This window comes from Trachypithecus francoisi, unplaced genomic scaffold, assembly GCF_009764315.1.
Source record: "Trachypithecus francoisi isolate TF-2019V2 unplaced genomic scaffold, Tfra_2.0 Lachesis_group4, whole genome shotgun sequence".
Classification (NCBI taxonomy): Eukaryota; Metazoa; Chordata; class Mammalia; order Primates; family Cercopithecidae; genus Trachypithecus; species Trachypithecus francoisi.
The window spans coordinates 116,754,248-116,774,374 of record NW_022681469.1 but is presented as its reverse complement, the minus strand read 5'-3'; positions in this window follow the sequence as shown (position 1 = coordinate 116,774,374).

The following is a 20,127-nucleotide window of genomic DNA, read 5'->3' as shown; positions in this document are numbered from 1 at the left end:
GAAAATTATCAAACATACCTTGTCGTATCTTTGCTAGGATTAAATGAGTTAATACACATTAGACCTGGGTACAGTCATCCCTCAGTGATGGTTTTAATTTTGCTTCCTCCTTTTTCCTCGTTCCAGAAGGGATCTTTGACCCTGCTCTCCTTCAATGACCCTGTTTCATCCCTATCAGAACATTGCATGCACCAGCCCAGATCATATCCTATAATGGTTTCAGTCCATTGGGAGTGTAGTGTTTTTCTTACTTTCTTGTTCCTGGAATGTCATTTTTTGCTTAGCTTCAGGATGATGAAAATACCTCAGGGATGGAGCCATCGCATTGCAGTTTTACGACAGGGAAACTATTATGTGTGATGTTGTAATGGTAAGCATGTGACATCATGCATTTTTCACAATCCTTGGAACTGTACAACTAGAAAGGTGAACGCTAATGTAAATTGTGGACTTTAGTTAATGGCGAAGTAACAACAGTGTGTCAATATGGTTCTGTTTTTTTTGTTGTTGTTGTTTTTTTTTTTTTTTCAGAAACAAAATCTCCCTCTGTCGCCCAGGCTGGAGTGCAGTGGCGAAGCCTTGAACTCCTGGGCTCTGGCGATCCTCCTGCCTCGGCCTCCCAAGTAGCTGAGACCAGGGCTGTGTGCCACTACTTCGAGTTAGTATTTTAAAAAAATTTTTTTTTTTTTTTGGCTGGGAGCAGTGGCTCACACCTGTAATCCTAGCACTTTGGGAGGCCAAGGCAGGTGGATCACCTGAGGTCAGGAGTTCGAGACCAGTCTGGCCAACATGGCGAAACCCTATTTCTACTAAAAATACAAAAACTATCTGGGCATGGTGGCGGGTGCCTGTAATCCCAGCTACTTGGGAGGCTGAGGCAGGAGAATTGCTTGAACCCAGGAGGCAGAGGTTGCGGTGAACTGAGATTGCTCCATTGCACTCCAGCCTGGGGAACAAACAGAGTGTGACTCCACCTCGGGGAAAAAAAAAAAAAATTGTAGAAACACGCTGGTCTCAAACTCCTGGCTCAAGTGATCTTCCTGCCCCAGTCTCCCAAAGCACTGGGATAACAGGTGTGAACCACTGCACCTGGCCAATATGGTTTAATTTCTGTTTGTTTTTAAATTTTTTGAGACAGGGTCGTTCTCTGTCACCCAGTAGGTGGGTCATCATACCTCGCTACAGCCTCCAACTCCTGGGCTCAAGCGATCCTCCTGCCTCAGCCTTCCAAGTAGCTGAAACTACAGGCACACCACACCACACCTGGCTAATTTTTGCATTTTTTGGCTGGGTGTGGTGGTTCACACCTGTAATCTCAGCACTTTGGGAGGCCAAGGCAGCTGGATCACTTGAGGTCAGGAGTTTGAGACCAGCCTGGCCAGCATGGTGAAACCCCATTTCTACTAAAAATAACAAAAATTAGCCTGGCGTGATGGTACACACCTGTAACTCCAGCTATTCTTGTGGCTGAGGCATGAGAATCACTTGAACCTGGGAGGCAGAGATTGCAGTGAGCTGAGATCACGCCATTGCACTCCAACCTAGGTGACAGAGTGATACCCTGTCTCAAAAAAAAAAAAAAGTATATAAATATATATGCAGAGACTGGGGTCTCCCTATGTTGCCTAGGCTGGTCTTGAACTCCTAACCTCAAGCAGTCTTCCTGCCTCAGTCCCCTAAAGTGCTGGGATTATAGGCATGAGCCACTGTGCCTGACCATGGCCTTGCCTTTCCCAGGGTGTGATCTCGATCCCTGAGCCACTGGCCTCATCTTCCTGACTTGCTAGAAATAGTGGTCGGGTGAAATCACCAAAGCCTCTAAAGGCTCTGGAGCCCAAACTAAATGAAAGAAGCAAAGGGTCTGGTTGCATAGAATAAAAACCACCTTCCTGCCCGTCTCAGATCCTACTGAGCAACCGAAGTCTTACTCTTTGGTATCCTGAGGCCAAGATTGCAATAACGGTTGGGTAAAAAGCAACCACAATAGGACAGCAGCAACTTCAGAAACATATTTTAAACACGGACGGAAACTTCTCAGCACATCCTGTCTGGTTCTGCAGTCCCCAAATTCTGTGAGATTGAATTTCCGTGGCATGTCACTGATTAATAAAACCATCAATTCAAGATCTACTCCCAGCGTGTATCATGGGTGAGACAGGCCCTATTGCTGTTATCTGGAATTAAGCTTGTTCATGATTCACTAGCTGAGTGTGGTGGCACATGCCTGTAATCCCAGCTATTCGGGAGGCTGAAGCAGGAGAATCACTTGAACGCGGGAGGTAGAGGTTGCAGTGAGCTGAGATTGTACCACTGCACTCCAGCCTGAGTGACAGAGCAAGACTCTAGCTGAAAAAAAAACAAAAAACAGATCATTCATAATCCAACAAAAGCCAAATCACAAAGCCACAGAATTCAAAAGGAATTACAGTCAGTAATAATTACAAGTTGCTTTAGCGGTGTGATGAGTGGGTAAAGGCAGAAATTGTAAAGTTTCGGAACAGGCCCAGTTGCTTGTACTGGTTGTATGACTTCCTTATGCCTCACTATTCCCATCTGTAAAATGGGGACAATAAAACTTGCTTCACGGGCTTGTAAGGAATAATTAAGATAACACATGTTGGCTGAGCACGGTGGCTCACGCCTGTAATCCCAGCACTTTGGGAGGCCAAGGTGGGTGGATCACTTGAGGTCAGGAGTTCAAGACCAACCTGGCCAACGTGGTGAAACCCCGTCTCTACTAAAAATACAAAAATTAGCCAGGCGTGGTGGTGCACATCTGTAGTCCCAGTTACTGTGGAGGCTGAGGCAGGAGAATCTCTTGTACCCAGGAGGCAGGGGTTGCAGTGAGCCAAGATTGTGCCATTGCGCTCCAGCCTGGGTGACAGAGTGAGACGCAGTCTCAAAAAAAAAAAAAAAAAGAAAAAGAAAGAAAAAAAGATAACACATGTCCAGTATCTGTGGGGCACCCAGCATGTATAAAGGCCAGTTTCTATCCCAGCACTTGGGGAAATCAAGGTGGGAGGATGACTTGAGGCCAGGAGTTCAAGATCAGCCTGGGAAACATAGCAAGACTATGTTTCTACAAAAAATTCAAAAAGCTAGCTGGGGCATGGTGGCGCGTGCGCTTGTTGTCCCAGCTACTCAGGAGGCCGAGGCAGGAGAATCACTTCAGCCCAGGAGTTTGAGGCTGCAATGAGCTGAGATCGTACCACTGCACTCCAGCCTGGGTAACAGAGTGAGACTGTCTCAAAAAAATTGTTTTTTTAAAATTGCCTGAAACTAAGAAGATATAGTAGGTTAAAAATAAACATAAAATGATGCGTGGGTGACATCTTCTCTATTTCACTTTGTGCTTCCAAGCATCTGATATAAATAATTTACAGTGTTAAAAACGAGTTAACAGGTGGGGTTTTTGATGGACAGAAGAAAATTCATTCTAAACGAGGTCTAGTCTTAATAATGAGAGACTGCTGAGTGGAGGAAAATTTTGAATTTAGCCAAGCATCTTTTACATAGCTATTAATCCGGTTGGAGAGAATTTTTAATAATTAAATGGTATTACTGCAATATAAGTGATATTTTATTAAGCTTAAATGAAATGTGCATCTAGGAACTTCATTTGAAACATTGCCTACTTTGTTATTCTATTTTTCATAATTGCATATGTTTGGAAATTATGTTTTGCCTTCTGCATTGTATTATCTGCCTTAGCCTTTTGCCTTATTTATAGGAATGTTATTTCTTATGTTTTAAGGAAATTGATATGAAAGCTCTAAACGACAAACTCTGAAGCTAGCTCTAAAAGTTTCTGACTAATCGCTAATGAAATATCCATAATAGATGAGGAAGAAAGCATAAATCCCAATGAAACCCAGCTTCACTTCGTAAATGTCTCGCATTTGTTTGACAGCTTTTGAAATTTTCTTTGTCATTTGGAAAATCAATACAAAATACAGCTAAACACCAGACTTCGCCTCTCAGCCTAAGACAAAATAAAAGATTGAAAGCTCCCGTATCACCAGCTGTCAATTGCTGAAGATCATATTGCTTAATGCAATAATTTTTTTCTTTGCCCAAACATTACTCAGCCTCCATGATCTCTTGTTAAGACCCAGATGCACACACATTATGTCTGTGAATTCACAAAGATGCGAGACAGCTGGCGGTTATCGGTTTAGTGGATTAATATAGACAGAATGGTAATGAATGACTACCATCTCCACCCCTGCCCACTCTTATTTTGAGAGTAAATTGTGCACCCTGGCTTCCCGAAAGGGCACGGATTAACGAACTCTCCTAACTGTCCTTTGCTTGTTGTTTGTGAAGTGTTTGTTTGTTTGTTTGTTTGGAGACTGGATTTCACTTTGTCTTACAGGCTGGAGTGCAGTGGAGTAATCATAGCTCATTGCAGCCTCAAACTCCTGGGCTCAAGTGATCCTCCTGCCTCAGCTTCCCAAGTAGCTAGGACCATAGAAGTGTGCCACCACACCTGGCTAATTAAAAAAAAAGTTTAAAAAAAAAAAACAAAAAAACAGGATCTCTCTATGTTGGCCAGGCTGGTCTCAAACTCCTGGCCTCAAGCAATCCTCTCACCTCAGCCTCCGGAGTAGCTGGGACTACAGGTGTATGCCCATCTATTAAAAAATAAGATTTTTTGGGGGCCGGGTGCGATGGTTCAAGCCTGTAATCCCAGCACTTTGGGAGGCTGAAACGGGTGGATCACGAGGTCAGGAGATCGAGACCATCCTGGCCAACATGGTGAAACCCCGTCTCTACTAAAAAATACAAAAAACTAGCCGGGTGAGGTGGCGGGCGCCTGTAGTCCCAGCTACTCGGGAGGCTGGGGTAGGAGAATGGTGTGAACCCGGGAGGCGGAGCTTGCAGTGAGCTGAGATCCGGCCACTGCACTCCAGCCTGGGCCACAGAGTGAGACTCTGTCTCAAATAAATAAATAAATAAATAAGTTTTTTTTTTTTTTTTTTGAGACAGAGTCTTGCTCTGTTGTCCAGGCTGGAATGCAATGGCTCAATCTCAGCTCACTGCAACCTCCGTCTTCCTGGTTCAAGCAATTCTCCTGCCTCAGCCTCCCTAGTAGCTGGGATTACAGGGAAGCACCACCATGCCCATCTCGTTTTTTATATTTTTAGTAGAGATGGGGTTTCACCATGCTGGCCAGGCTGGTCTCAAACTCCTGACCTCATGATCTGCCTGCCTCAGCCTCCCAAATTGCTGGGATTACAGGCATGAACCACTGTGCCCGGCCAAAAACAATCTTTACAGTGATGGGGTCTTGCTGTGTTGTCCAGGCTGGCCTCAAACTCCTGGACTCAAGCAATCCTCCCAAAATGTTGGGATTACAGGCGTGAGCCACCACAGTCAGCCTCCTAGTCCCTTCTTAACTTCTTTTAAATTGTCCCCGTTTGATTCTGTTTCCTGCTAGTCCCCTGACTGATACAGCAGGGATTAAAAATATATATTTAACTTATACATAAGTGGATGGAAATGAATAAAGAAAACATGTATGCAACTTAGCAAAGTAGGATTCAGTTGGGAGCTGGTTCACTTTTCCCTGTTGTCAGTATGCATAATACCACCCTTTTTTTTTTTTTGAGACAGCGTCTCGCTTCATCGCCCAGGCTAGAGTGCAGTGCAGTGGCATGATCTCGGCTCACTGCAACCTCCACCTCCTGGGCTCAAGTAATTCTCCTGCCTCAGCCTCCTGAGTGGCTGGGACTACAGGTACACCACCATGCCCGGCTAATTTTTTGCATTTTAGTAGAGACGGGGTTTCACCATGTTGAGCTCAGGCAATTCACCCCCCTAGACCTCTCAAAGTGCTAGGATTACAGGCATGAGCCACCACGCCCAGACTAGTATGCATAATGCCATACTTAAAAAAAAAATTTATTTTACATTCAGTTCTGGGATACATGTGCAGAACGTGCAGGCTTGTTACATAGGTATATATGTGCCATGGTGGTTTGCTGCACCTATCACCCTGTCATCTAGATTTTAAGCCCTGCATGCATTAGATATTTGTCCTAATGCTCTCCCTCTTCTTACCCTCACCCTCCGACAGGCCCCGATGTGTGATGTTCCCCTCCCTGTGTCGGTGTGTTCTCATTGTTCAACTCCCACGTATGAGGGAGAACATGCAGTGTTTGGTTTACTGTTCCTGTGTTAGTTTGCTGAGAATGATGGCTTCTAGCTTCATCCATGTCCCTGCAAAAGACATGAACTCATTCTGATTTTATCTTATTTTATTTTATTTTTATATTATATTATATTATATTATTTTATTTTATTTTATTTTATTTTTTGAGATAGAGTTTCTCTATTTTTCCTGAGATAGAGTCTCGCTCTGTAGCCCAGGCTGGAGTACAGTGGCATGATCTCGGGCTCATTGCAACCTCCGCCTCCCAGGTTCAAGCGATTCTCCTGCCTCAGCCTCTGGAGTAGCTGGTATTACAGGCACACACCAACATACCGGGCTAATTTTTGTATTTTTAGTTGAAACGGTGTTTCACCATGTTGGTCTTGCACTCCTGACCTCGTGATCTGCCCGCCTCGGCCTCCCAAAGTGCTGGGATTATAGGCATGAGCCACCGCACCCGGCCAGAGACAAGAGTTTCTTGTTGCCCAGGCTGGAGTGCAGTGGCGCCATCTCGGCTCACTGAAACCTCTGCCTCCCAGGTTCAAGCGATTCTCCTGCCTCAGCCTCCCAAGTAGCTGGGATTACAGGCATGCAGCACCATGCCTGGTTAATTTTGTACTTTTAGTAGAGGCGAGGTTTTAGCATGTTGGTCAGGCTGGTCTCAAACTCCTGACCTCAGGTGATCCACCCGCCTCGGCCTCCCAGAGTGCTGGGATTACAGGTGTGAGACAGTGCACCGGGCCAAACTCATTATTTTTTATGGCTGCATAGTATTCCATGGTGGCATAATACCATACTTCTAATGCATCCCTGATTTAGTTCTTTTTTCTGCTAACCTCTAAACACAGGAAGGCAGGCACCAACGCTGTCTTCCTCCTTTCTCATTCTCTTGTCTTCAGGGCCAGGCTGTGTCAATAAAGATGTGTAGAATGAATGAAGGCATTCCTGGCTGATTGTATGCAACGACAACATCTCTTGCTAGGGCTGGGGCCAAAGTCCTTTGCTGTTCTGATCTGAGAGCATTTAGCTCTGAGGATCAAGTAAGAAGCCTCAAAGGCCATGTGCTCAAAGCGTAGAACAGTTTGACCCCTATTTCCTGCAGCACACAGGGGTAAGTTAAAGGTGATACAATCTCTTGCAAATGTCTCACGAGGTGCCCTGGGAACTCTCATGGGGAGACGTGGAGTTTCTAGTCTGGGTGAAAATCGGGAAAGACATTTGCAAAGTGAGGACCAACAGAGGCCGAGGACTGAAGAGAACAGGCTTTCATCATTGTCAGGGAACTGTGAGAGAGAAGCAAGCCCAGGAAACAAGTTGGGTGACTTTTAGCTTCTCCATTACTTTTTTCTTTTTTTTTTTGAGATGGAGTCTCGCTGTGTTGCCAAGCTGGAGTGCAGTGGCACGATCTTGGCTCACTGCAACCTCCGCCTCCTGGGTTCAAGTGATTCTCCTGCCTCAGCCTCCCAAGTAGCTGGGATTACAGGTGCCTGCTACCACACCCGGCCAATTTTTCTATTTTTAGTCGAGACGGTGTTTCACCATGTTGGTCAGGTTGGTCTCGAACTCCTGACCTCCTGATCCGCCTGCCTCGGCCTCCCAATCTGTATTACTTTTATTAATAACACTTAACCTTGAAGCATGGATCTGGAGACAGGCATGTGAAGGCATCCAGTTTGCAGAAAGAACTCGGTCAAGTTTGACTTTAACAATTCCTCTTGGAGGAAAAAAAAAAAAAAAGGCAGCAGCTCTGAACTCCAGTGGGATTTCACACACCTTAAATCTCGGGCATCAAGATCGCCTGGGTATGGTCATCACTAAACGGACGATGGTAGGGAATTGGAAGTAGCATAGGCCGGATGCAGTGGCTTACATCTGTAATCCCAGCACTTTGAGAGGCCAAGGCCTGCACTCATCAGACATTTATTACACTGGGTGGGGCGTGATGGCTCACGGCTGTAATCCCAGCACTTTGGGAGGCTGAGGCGCGTGGATCACCTGAGGTCAGGAGTTCGAGAGCAGCCTGGGCAACATGGTGAAACCCCAACTCTACTGATAATACAAAAATTAGCCAGGCATGGTGGTGGGCTTCTGTAATCCCAGCTACTTGGGAGGTCGAGGCATCGCTTGAACCGGGAGGCAGAGGTTGCAGTGAGCTGAGATCACGCCATTGCACTCCAACCTGGGTGACAAGAGCAAAAGTCCGTCTCAAGATAAATAAATAAATAAATAAATAAATATCTGCTATAGTGTTTCGCACAGAACAGATGCTCAAATTTTGGGGAGCTATGACTTATTATTCTGGTTCCACTTTGATATCATTAGTCTGCTCACAGTGTGTTTAGGCTCTTCTCTTGCCTCAGCCTCCCAAGTAGCTGGGATTACAGGTCCGCACCATCATACTCAGCTAATTTTTTTTGTATTTTTAATAGAGACGGGGTTTCATCAGGTTGGCCAGGCTGGTCTCAAACTCCTGACCTCAGGTGATCCACCCGCCTCAGCCTCCCAAAGTGCTGGGATTACAGCCGTGAGCCATCACGCCCCACCACGTGTAATAAATGTCTGATGAGTGCAGGTAGGAAGAAAGGAGTCAGGCTCATTCCTTGGTGAAGAGTTAAAAGTCAAGGGTCATGAGGTCTAATCTATCCCTCCGTACAGTTTATTTTCAGGGTCTCCTTTTGTATTTAAGAATGGGTGAGCAGCTGGGGACGGTGGCTCATGCCTGTAATCCTAGCACTTTAGCATTTCAAGCCTCAAGCAATCCTCTTGAGGTGGGAGATAGCAAGACACTGTTTCTACAAAAAATAAAAAAATTAGCCAGGTGTGGTGGTGTGTGCTTGCACTCCCAGGTACTTGGCAGGCTGAGGTTGCAATCCTCAAGGAGGATCGCTTGAGTCTGGGAGGTCGAGGTTGTAGTGAGCTTAAATCACACCATTGCACTCCAGCCTGGGTGACAGAGCAAGACCCTGTCTCAAAAAAAAAAAAGAAAAAAATAATAATAACGTGAAAACCATACCAGCCACCTCCTACCTTGCTGGAAGGTGACCAGCCTGAGGTCTGGTTTTCCACAATTTCCTGAAAACTTCCCAAACATCTGGCGCCGGTGTGAAAAGAGCTGGGTGAGGCCTGGAGCCAGAATTAGGCCATCAGTGCGCCCTGAACCTGATAAAATCCTAACCGTCTCAGAAACCAAGCTGGACTGGGACGTGAGATCATCACATGCCTGAGATACTTGAATCAACTTGTTCACAGCTTTCCTGGGTCATGTTTTTCATAATTCATGATTCACAGGAGACTTTTAACAACAAAAACATTCAGATTAAATTTTTATGTGAGATGTTTTTCACTTCTTCTACAAGCGTTATCAAGCATTTCGATCACCAACAAAAAGAAAACAAAAAACAAAAAAACCCTCTGCCCACCTCCGTAATTATTTAAGGATTTTTTTTAACTTGTTTTTCTACTTAATTTGATTCAAAGATAGGAACTCTGGGTCTCAGAAGGTGGCATTAAATTGTGGTTTCTCAGGTGACTCAGACCATTTGATGATCCAATTTGTTTTCCTTTCTTTTTTTTTTTTTTAAGTCAGGGTCTCGCTCTGTCACCCAGGCTGGAGCACAATGGTGTGAGCACCACTCACTGCAGCCTGGAACACCGGGGCTCCAACGATCCTCCCACCTCAGCCTCCTGAGTAGCTGGGACTACAGGTATTTGCCACCACGCTTGGCTGATGTTTACATTTTTTGTAGAGACAGGATTTCACTATATTGCCCAGGCTGGAGTTGAACTCCTGGGCTCAAGCAATCCTCCCACCTCGGCCTCCCAAAGTACTGGGATTACAGGTGTGAACTACCATGCTTGGCGCTTTTTTCTTTTTTTCTTTTTTAATAATACATGATGCCTGGTCCCTCAAATGGAAACAAATAGGACAGATTGCTGGAGCCCAGAAGTTTGAGACCAGCCTGGGCAACATGGTGAAACACTGTCTCTACAAAAAATACAAAAATTAGCTGGGCATGGTAGCATGGGCCTGTAGTCCCAGCTACTCAGGAAGCTAAGGTAGGAGGATCACTTGAGTGCAGGACGTCAAGGCTGCAGTGAGCTGTGATCATGCCACTGCACTTTAGCCTGGGTGACAGAACAAGATCCTGTCTCAAAAAAAACAAAAAGAAAGAAGGAAGGAAGGAAGGAAGGAAGGAAGGAGGGAAGGAGGGAGGGAGGGAGGGAAGAAAGAAAGAAGAAAGAAAGAAAGAAAGAAAGAAAGAAAGAAAGAAGAAAGAAAGAAAGAGAAAGAGAGAGAGAGAGAGAAAGAAAGAAAGAAAGAAAGAAAGAAAGAAAGAAAGAAAGAAAGAAAGAAAGAAGAAAGAAAAAAAGAAAGAAAGAAAGAAAGATTAGTGTCCTAAGTATGGTCTGGGGACCAGCTGCACCTGCATCAGGTTAGACAGGCCTGCGAGCTGGTTAGAAATGCCTCCTTCCTTGGACTTGCTGAATTAAAGTCTGCATTTGAACGAGGTCCTCAGGTGATTCCTATGTGCATCCAAGCATAAGAGGTGCTTCTCTGCAGCACCCTAACCAACCGAAACCAGGACTCTGCCCTCATCCTTCCAGAGCAGTCTGGTTATCTCTGGAGCACCACCAGAAAACTCCTTCTTTTAGGAGCTGAACTTGGAATTTTTTTTTTTTTTTTTTTTTTTTGAGACGGAGTCTCGCTCTGTTGCACAAGCTGGAATGCGGTGGCACGGTCTCTGTTCACTGCAACCTCTGCCTCCCAAGTTCAAATGATTCTTCTACCTCAGCCTCCCAAGTAGCTGGGATTACAGGTGTGTGCCACCAAATCCGGCTAATTTTTGTATTTTTAGTAGAGGCCGGGTTTCACCATGTTGCCCAGACTCATCTCGAACTCCTGGCCTCAAGTGATCCACCCGCCTCAGCCTCCCAAAGTGCTGGGATTTCAGGTGTGAGCCACCACGCCCGGCCTGAACGTGGAATTTCTACAGCGTCTACTCATAAGTCTTCGCTCCACACACTGGATTCCTTCACAATGCGTTCGGTATCTTTCCCAGATGACACCCATCCAAAAACGGGTGCCCCCTGCCCTTCTGAAATGAACTAGAAAGACTGTTCGCAAAGAGTGCAGTATGTTCCCCAGCAAGATGATGTCCATAACTGTCCAGAAGCTGCCTGGAGGCCCCAGGAGTCGAGGATATGATGGCTTTAGAATTGCATGGACCCATGGAGACGCATCTAGGTCCTAGGGACTGGAATCCTTTGCTGGTAATTTTGGCCTTGTGCAGGAATTTGGAAGAAAACTCTCAATATATTGGCCTCTGTAATTATTATGCAAATTTTTTTTTTCTTCTTTCCTTTCTTTTTTTTAGAGATAAGGTCTCTGTCTGTCATCCAGGCTGGAGTGCAGTGGCGCAACTGCAGCTCACTGAAGCCTCGAACTCCTAGACACAAATGAACCTCTCATCTCAGCCTCCCAAGTTGCTGGGTCTACAGGCGTGCACCACCATGCCCAGCTAATTAAATTTTTTTTGTAGAGACAGGGTCTCACCAGGATGCCCAGGCTGATCTCAAACTCCTGGCCTCAAGCCGTCCTTCTGCCTGGGCCTCCCAAAGTAGGTACGTGCACCCAGCCCACAAAATGTTCTGGGTTTTTTTGCATTTTTTTCTTTTCTTTTCTTTTCCACATCATTATACCCATTTTACAGATCAATAAAAAGAAATACATAGAGGCCAGGCACGGTGACTCACAAGGTGGCCCAGCACTTTAGGAGGCCAAGGCAGGTGGATCACCTGAGGTCAGGAGTTCGAGACCAGCCTGGCCAACATAGTGAAACCCCGTCTCTACTAAAAATATAAAAATTAGCCAGTCATGGAGATGCACACCTGTAATCCCAGCTACACAGGAGGCTGAGGCAGGAGAGTTGCTTGAACCCAGGAGGTGGAGGTTGCAGTGGGCCAAGATTGTACCACTGCAGTCCAGACTGGGTGATAGAGCGAGACCCTGAAAAGAAAGAAAGAAAGAGAGAAAGAGAGAAAGAAGAGAAGGAAGGGAGGGAGGGAGGGAGGGAGGGAGGAAGGAAGGAAGGAAGGAAGGAAGGAAGGAAGGAAGGAAGGAAAGAAGGGGAAAAGGAAAGAAAGAAAGAGAGAGAGAGAAGGAAAGAGAGAAGAGACTGACATTTCACTCAGAGGCAATGGGCCTTCAATTGTTACCCTGAGAGCTGGGCCTCCAAGCCTGTTGCTCTGGCTAAGCAGGGATAGTTCTCAAAGCCGTTTGTCATGAATTAGCCGAGTCTGAATCTGAAACTGAGCACTTACCCAGAGAGTGCCGTTTAGATAAACTCCAACATGCGCACGAGATGGAAATAGAGACGGCGCAGGAGCATACACCACACTTTGCCCACAAGAGACGCAACACATTTTCATAGTTGAAATTTACATAGTTCTTTATTCATGAAATTATGAACAGCTGCTATTTTGCTGCATTCCCAAGAAGAGTTGAAAAGGCAGCAAAGAAGAGAACAGACACGTTAGGCAAACTCCATCTGCCCTCGTGTCTAACACTTTCTTCCCTGCAGATAGCAGACAATGGGGTTACCAGATGTCATTGCCTGCTGGGGAAGGACCCAGAAATGTGTGTGACTGTGAGCCAGCCAGCGCGGATGACTGTTTTTCTTCCTTTTTTTTTTTTTTTGTTTTTTTCCTCTCTGCAAATTATAAATGTACCCACTGTTGTCCACTTCTTAATGGCTGTCCTCTGACAGAGGCTCTTCCTGGCACACTGCGGATGGCGGTGGATTTTCAGAGGAGTTTCAGAAATGTCACAGCAGTCTAGACCAATGTCCCGCTCCCCTGGCTTCCTCCTGACTTTTGAAAGGGAATTTATAGTGTGTGAGTTTCCTGCACGCCTGTCACCACACTCGGGACTTACAGTGACTCTCGGAAGTCGGTAAACAGCTTTGATGATTGAACAGGAGACGGAGGCCAGAGACCAGAAGTGACTGTCTGAGGTCATCCAGAGGTGTTCAGGTCCTCCATGTGGCCTTTGCCTTATCGTGTTCTGTCCATGGAGTGACTCCCAGTGGGTTAAGGGTTCTGAGTAAGTGCTCCGGCCCTCCCAGCTACTCCAAAGCGCCCCTTTTCCAACTGAGTACCCCAGGAAGTCCTTCCTGCCCCTTGAGTCCTGCCGATGGCTTATGTGGCTGTCTTGGCAAACATGCATTGCACACCTGTGTGCCTGCTTCTCCTGACATCACCCAAAATTCCCCTTGGAATTCAGGAAGGGCTTCTTTCCTCCATCACAGTGGACATTGAATGACAGAAACACAGCAAGCCCCGTGCCCTGCCCACCAACATTCGACCTTTCCTTCGTACCAGTCATCTCTGGACTTTCATTCCAACATCATAGCCTGGCTTCCCATAGTCACTCAGAACAGAATCTTCTGGAAGACCATCCAACCCCACACCACCCTTGATGATTAATACTGAGTGTCAACTTGATTGGTTTGAAAGATGCAAAGTATTGATCCTGGGTGTGTCTATGAGGGTGCTGCCAAAGGAGATTAACATTTGAGTCGGTGAACTGGGAAAGGTACCCCACCCTCAGTCTGGGCGGGCACCATCTAATCAGCTGCTGGCGTGGCCAGGATATAAAGCAGGCAAAGAGAGCTTATGCAAGGAAACTCCTGTTTTTAAAGCCATCAGATCTCATGAGACTCATTCACTATCACGAGAGCAGTGCAGGAAAGGCCCACCCCCATAATTCAATCACCTCCCACCGGGTTCCTCCCACAACACGAGGGAACTGTGGGAGTTACAATTCAAGATGAGATTTAGGTGGGGACAGCCAAACCATATCACGTCCTCCCACCCCTTTTCCAGCAGGAGGAAACCAGGACAGATTCAATAAAAAAGGCTCCTAGGGCTGGGTGTCAAGGCTCACACCTGTAATCCCAGTGCTTTGGGAGGCCAAGGCAGGAGGATGACTTGAGCCCAGGAATTGGAGGCTGCAGTGAGCTATGATCATGCCACTGCGCTCCATCCTGGGAGATAGAGGGAGACCCTGTCTCTAATAATAGTAAAGGTTCCTAGACCACCCAAGGACTCTTGGGGGCCCTCTGGGACTGTAGGTGTGAGAAAGGCCTGAAGCCATTTAGTACCCTGGTTAACGGAAGGATGTGTTTTTCTTGTTTTTCAGAAAGCAGCCTGCTTCTCCACACCTTGAGGCTGAAATTAAAGCAGGGAGGAGCACATTCTGAAAGATGTCGTAAGGTATATCAATTACCCCACTTTCTTTGCCAATGCAAGCACTGAGCCGCCATTCTCTAGATACTGAAATACCAGGATGGTGACAAGAGGGTATCGTCTCATCTTCTTGTAACTTGTTTGTGCTCCGGGCCCCACCACATTTTTTTTTTTTTCTTTATGAGAGGAACAGGAAAGATAAAGAGAACTAGGAAACCCTGCCTGCCTTTTGCCTGGCTGGGAACCCCATAAGGCTGGGGATAAACCCCAAGTCCAGGATGCTGGCTGGGGGAAGTGGTTGGTAATTTTACCTCTTGGGCTTTGATTTTTATCAAAGCAAGAAAGGAAAGTTAGATATTCTTTTGTCTCAGGGCCAGGTTCTGATATTCTGATGGTTAAAAAGATAGAATGTGAGGCAATTTGGTTAACTAAGAGAGCCTACTTTTTTTTTTTTTTTTTTTTTTTTTTTTGAGACAAGATCTCACTCTGTGGCCAGGCTGGAGAGTAGTGGCACCATCATAGCTCATTGCAGCCTCAACCTCCTGGGCTCAAGAGATCCTCCCAACTCTGCCTCTTGAGTAGCCGGGACTACAGTTGTGGACTGCCACACCTGACTCATGTTTTTATTTTTATTTGTAGAGATGGGGTCTTGCTAGGTTGCTCAGGCTGGTCTCGATTTTCTGGGCTCAAGTGATCCTCCTGACTCGGACTCCCAAAGTGCTGGGATTACAGGCATGAGCCACTGCATTAGGCTGAAAGTCTACTTTCTGATAAGGAGTTAGTAGGCACCCAGACAGTACCCACTGTGCAAGAAAGAGGGCTAGGACCTAGTGTCTGGCTTTTAATATGAGTTAAGATTTCCTGACTGGAGGTGGGGGGGGATCTTCTGGAGAGAGAGGGACCCTTGGGTCAGGGCACATTGTTCTGAGCCATGTCTCTGCCACCCACTGACCATATGGCCCTAGGTTAGTCACTTCAATATTCTGAGTCTTGGTTTCCTCCCTTTTTTTTTTTTTTGATGGGATCTTGCTCTATTGCCCAGGCTGGAGTGCAGTGTCATGATCTCGGCTCACTGCAACCTCTGCCTCCTGGGTTCAAGCGATTCTCCTGCCTCGATCTCCCTAGTAGCTGGGATTAGAGGCGCATGCCACCATGCCCGGCTAATTTTTGTATTTTTAGTAGAGATGAGGTTTCACCACGTTGACCAGGCTGGTCTCCAACTCCTGAGCTCAGGGGAGCGTCTCAAAGCGCTGGGATTACAGGCGGGAGTCACAGCGCCCAGTCAGTTTCCTCCCATCTAAGTAGGTGAGGGTCAGGATGCCTCCCTCATAGGGTGGCTACACATCTCAACCATGTTGATGTGTACGGAAGCACTTTGCAAACTGCGTGTCTGGGTACAGCAAGCAGTATCCTCATGAATGGGAGGGCAGTGGATTAATTTCCTCCTTCCGTGTAAGGCTGAGACTCGATGTTATTCTTTGATAGGTACTGTGGGGATCTGCCCAGCAGTCCGTGTTCTCTTCCATGCCATTGATTAACAGATAGGATAGCACTCCAGCACAAATCAGCACTGTAGACCTGGAAAGCTGCCATCGGAAGAAATTGATGGAGGCTCCCAGTTCTAGACCAGCTTGGTTACCCCCTCACCTGTGAGAAACAGACTTGCTCAGCCTTGGATAAAAAATCCAAAGGACCCATAAGCCCCCACATCGGAAGGCCCCTTCTTTATTTTAATTAACTAATTAATTAATTTTTTTTTTTTGAGATGGAGTTTCATTCTTGTTGCCCAGGCTGGAGTGCAATGGCGCAATCTCTGCTCACTGCAAACTTTGCCTCCTGGGTTCAAGCGATTCTCCTGCCTCAGCCTCCTGAGTAGCTGGGATTTCAGGTGCCCACCACCACACCCAGCTAATTTTTGTATTTTCAGTAGAGATGGGGTTTCACCATGTTGTCCAGGCTGGTCTCCAACTCCTGACCTCTGGTGATCTACCTGCCTCAGCCTCTCAAAGTTCTAGGATTACAGGCATGAGACGCTGTGCTGGCCAATTTCTTTATTTTTGAGACAGGATCTCACTCTGTCGCCTAGGTTGGAGAACAGTGGCACCATCAAGGGTGTATATAAAAAAAAAAAATACAGGCCGGGCGCGGTGGCTCAAGCCTGTAATCCTAGCACTTTGGGAGGCCGAGACGGGTGGATCACGAGGTCAGGAGATCGAGACCATCCTGGCCATCAAGGTGAAACCCCGTCTCTACTAAAATATACAAAAAACTAGCCGGGCGAGGTGGCGGGCGCCTGTAGTCCCAGCTACTCAGGAGGCTGAGGCAGGAGAATGGCGTGAACCCAGGAGGCGGAGCTTGTAGTGAGCTGAGATCCGGCCACTGCACTCCAGCCTGGGCAACAGAGCGAGACTCTGTCTCAAAAAACAAACAAACAAACAAAAAAAAATACATTTGTTTTTTTGGTATTTTTTGTAGAAATGGGGATTTCACTAGCTTGCCCAGGCTGGTCTCACACTCAAACTCCTGGGCTCAAATGGTCCTCCTGCCTCGGCCTCCCAAAGTGCTGGGATTACAGGTGCGAGCCACCATGCCCAGCCGGAAGGGCCCTTCTTGGCAGCCAGCATGTTTATGCAGTGATGATGCTGTTCCACCTTGCTTTCAGGATTGTGACTATTCACTCTCACACCTATCCCTCAATTAGCAGAGACCCCAATCAGATGACAGAGGCCAGTAGATGCCTGAGCCTGCAAGATGTGAGGTGTGGCAGTTCTGGCACCTTCATGCTCCATGACGTGAGTGAATCTGCCACAAGTCCCCATCCCACAGGCTCCACAGCCATGTGGCCATGTTCTTTGCATCACCCTTTGGGATGTTCTCTCACTCAGAGGGAAGCTGAAAGCCCACCTGACCTCTTGTCAATGACACATAGTATCAAAGTAATTCAAGGCACATTTCTTATTATTTCGTTTCATGGAAACTGTAACTGACCCTGGGCCAGTGGCTATTTACAAGGCTGGCTTATTTTTTTTTTTTTTTTTTGAGACAGAGTCTTGTTCTGTCACCCAGGTTGGAGTGCAGTGGCTCAATCTCGGCTCACTGCAACCTCTGCCTTCTGGTTCAAGCGATTCTCCTGTCTCAGCCTCCTGAGTAGCTGGGATTACAGGCACGTACCACCACGCCCAGCTGATTTTTGTATTTTTAGTAGAGACGGGGTTTCACCATGTTGGCCAGGCTGGTCTCGAACTTCTGACCTCAGGCGATCTGCCCACCTCAGCTTCGCAAAGTGCTGGGATTACAAACGTGAGCCACCGCGCCTGGCCCAAGACTGGCTTATTCTTTCAAAGCAACTCAGAGTGACTAGCATATCCCTAAGCATGGCTCCATGCCACATGCTGGTCTGAGGACTCAGGGTAGAGCCCCATTTGCAGGCCTGAAGGGGGCCTCCGCTTTCTGGGTTGAGGCTGCTGCTAGAGTTGAAGGATGCTGAAGGGCCTATGACCATCAGAATGCTGGGTTTGGTAAGGGTCTTGGCATTCTTACCTGCAGCTGCCACTCCTAGACATGAAGCCCAGCATGGGGGGTTGGCTCAGTGAACAGGGATTGTGTGTCCTAGAACCATGAACATTCCTTTAAGGAAGGAGAAGAAACTTCCTGACTGCCTCCTGCCTTGTTTTTTTTTTTTTTTTTTTTTTTTTTGAGACAGGGTCTTGCTCTGGCACCCAGGCTGGAGTGCAATGGCTTGATCGTAGATCCCTGCAGCCTCCAACTCCTGGGCTCAAGTGACTCTCGCACCTTGGCCTCCCAAAGCACTGGGATTGCAGGCGTGAGCCACTGCGTTTGGCCCTAACTGGCCTTTTAGATGAGATAATGGGGCAGGCTGCAGCCATTTCAACCCTAGATGAGCCACAAGGGACACTTGGCTGTTGGTTCCAAGCAGAAGCTAGTGAAGGTCCTACTCTGGGATTCCCATCAAAGCTGGATCATGAGGCTAGGTGCTGTGGCTTAAGCCTGTAACCTGAGCACTTTGGGAGCTAAGGAGGGAGGATTATTGAGGCCAGGAGTTCAAGACCAGCCTGGGCACTATAGCCGGATCCCCGTCTCTACAAAAATAAGTAAGTAAACAAATAAATAAATAGTAAAGAATAGATTCAATAATGGACTGTGGGGCATAGAATGACTTGACTCTCTCCTGCTGGGACTTGGGGTGAGAAAAAAGAAGTGAGCTTGCTTCTCCTGTTTCCAGCATCTAAGATCCATCTACTGCTTGGAGGTAGAAGGAGAGAAAAATGAGAAAAGAAAGACAAAGGAAGGCAGTGGCCAGGCGCGGTGGCTCACACTTGTAATCCCAGCACTTTGGGAGGCCAAGGCGGATGGATCACCTGAGGTCAGGAGTTCAAGACCAGCCTGGCCAACATGGTGAAACCCCACCTCTACTAAAAAATACAAAAATTAGCCGGGCATGATGGCAGAAGCCTGTATCCCAGCTACTCAGGAGGCTGAGGTGGGAGCATCGTTTGAAGGGCGGGTGGGAGCTGCTTCGGAGGGTCTGGGGTGGATGGCTGCACTATGTGCGCTCTTGGGCCCTGCTCCTTGGTGGGCCAACCCCCTGCCTCTCTGCCAAAGCCACCTGCCTGTGCCAGGGACGGATCCTCGGGCTTCCCTGCCGCCCTGCTGGCCTGCCAGCCTCCGCGACAGCCTTTTTCTCGTTCTGCTTGTTTCTGAAGCTTCCATTCCAACGCTTTTTGCACAGATGCCTCATGCATCAGTCCAATGCTAAAAAGATGCAGTAAGTGAAATTTTTGCCATATGTTAATACACATGTTTCAGTTTCCATAAATGCTCAGTGTGGTTTTTATGGTACGCGGGATGGTGGTGTTTATACTGTTTTGAGGGGCTTTGAATTCAAACGTGCAAATGATTTTTTTACAAGATGTGATTCAAGGGAGAGCCACAGTTGGGGTCGCCTGCCATCCAGATGGAGGAGGCTTTCGGCTGTTTTGAGTCTGCCACTTGTGACTCTGGGTAAAACCCTTCTGTCCCCTGGCACCCTCTTCCTCTTCCTGCTCTCGCCACTATGTGCCCCGTCCCGGGCTGGTTGGAGGAGTTGACCAGGGCAAGGCTATTTGGGGATCAGAGTGTGTATCAGACCCTGATAGACAACCATCCAGGCCCTCACATCCCAAGTGTGACCAGATAAGCTGGTGGAACCGGGAGGAGGGGATGTGACAAAGGAAGGAAGAGGAAGGAGGAAAGATTGCAGAAGACTGAGGGATCACTGGAGACACCAAAGTGTCCGGTTGGCTGAGTGTGGGTTTGTATGAGGAAAAACTGGAGGTAAGATAGGATGGGGGGAAGGGGGAGGGCTGGCCCCATCCAGCCTCCCCTCTCACCTCTGCCCGGCTAGTGCTGTAAGTGAGCAGGCATGCTCACTGCAGCATGGACAGACCTCCATGCCTTCATGGGAGATGCTGTCTCTGCAGAATCTCCTCCCATTTGCCCACCTGCAAAATCCTTCCTGATCTCTCAAGTTCTCACCTCCCTCTGTCCTGCCTCTGAGTTCTGTCCTGACTCTGGTGTCACATTCATTGCAGAATACATGCTCCTCTGGCCAAGGGCCTCTCTCTCTCTCTCTCTCTCTCTCTCTCTCTGAGCTCCCTAAGGATGAATGAGGCTTGCTGTTTTCTTTTCTTTTTCTTTTTTTTTTTTTTTTGAGACAGAGCCTTGAT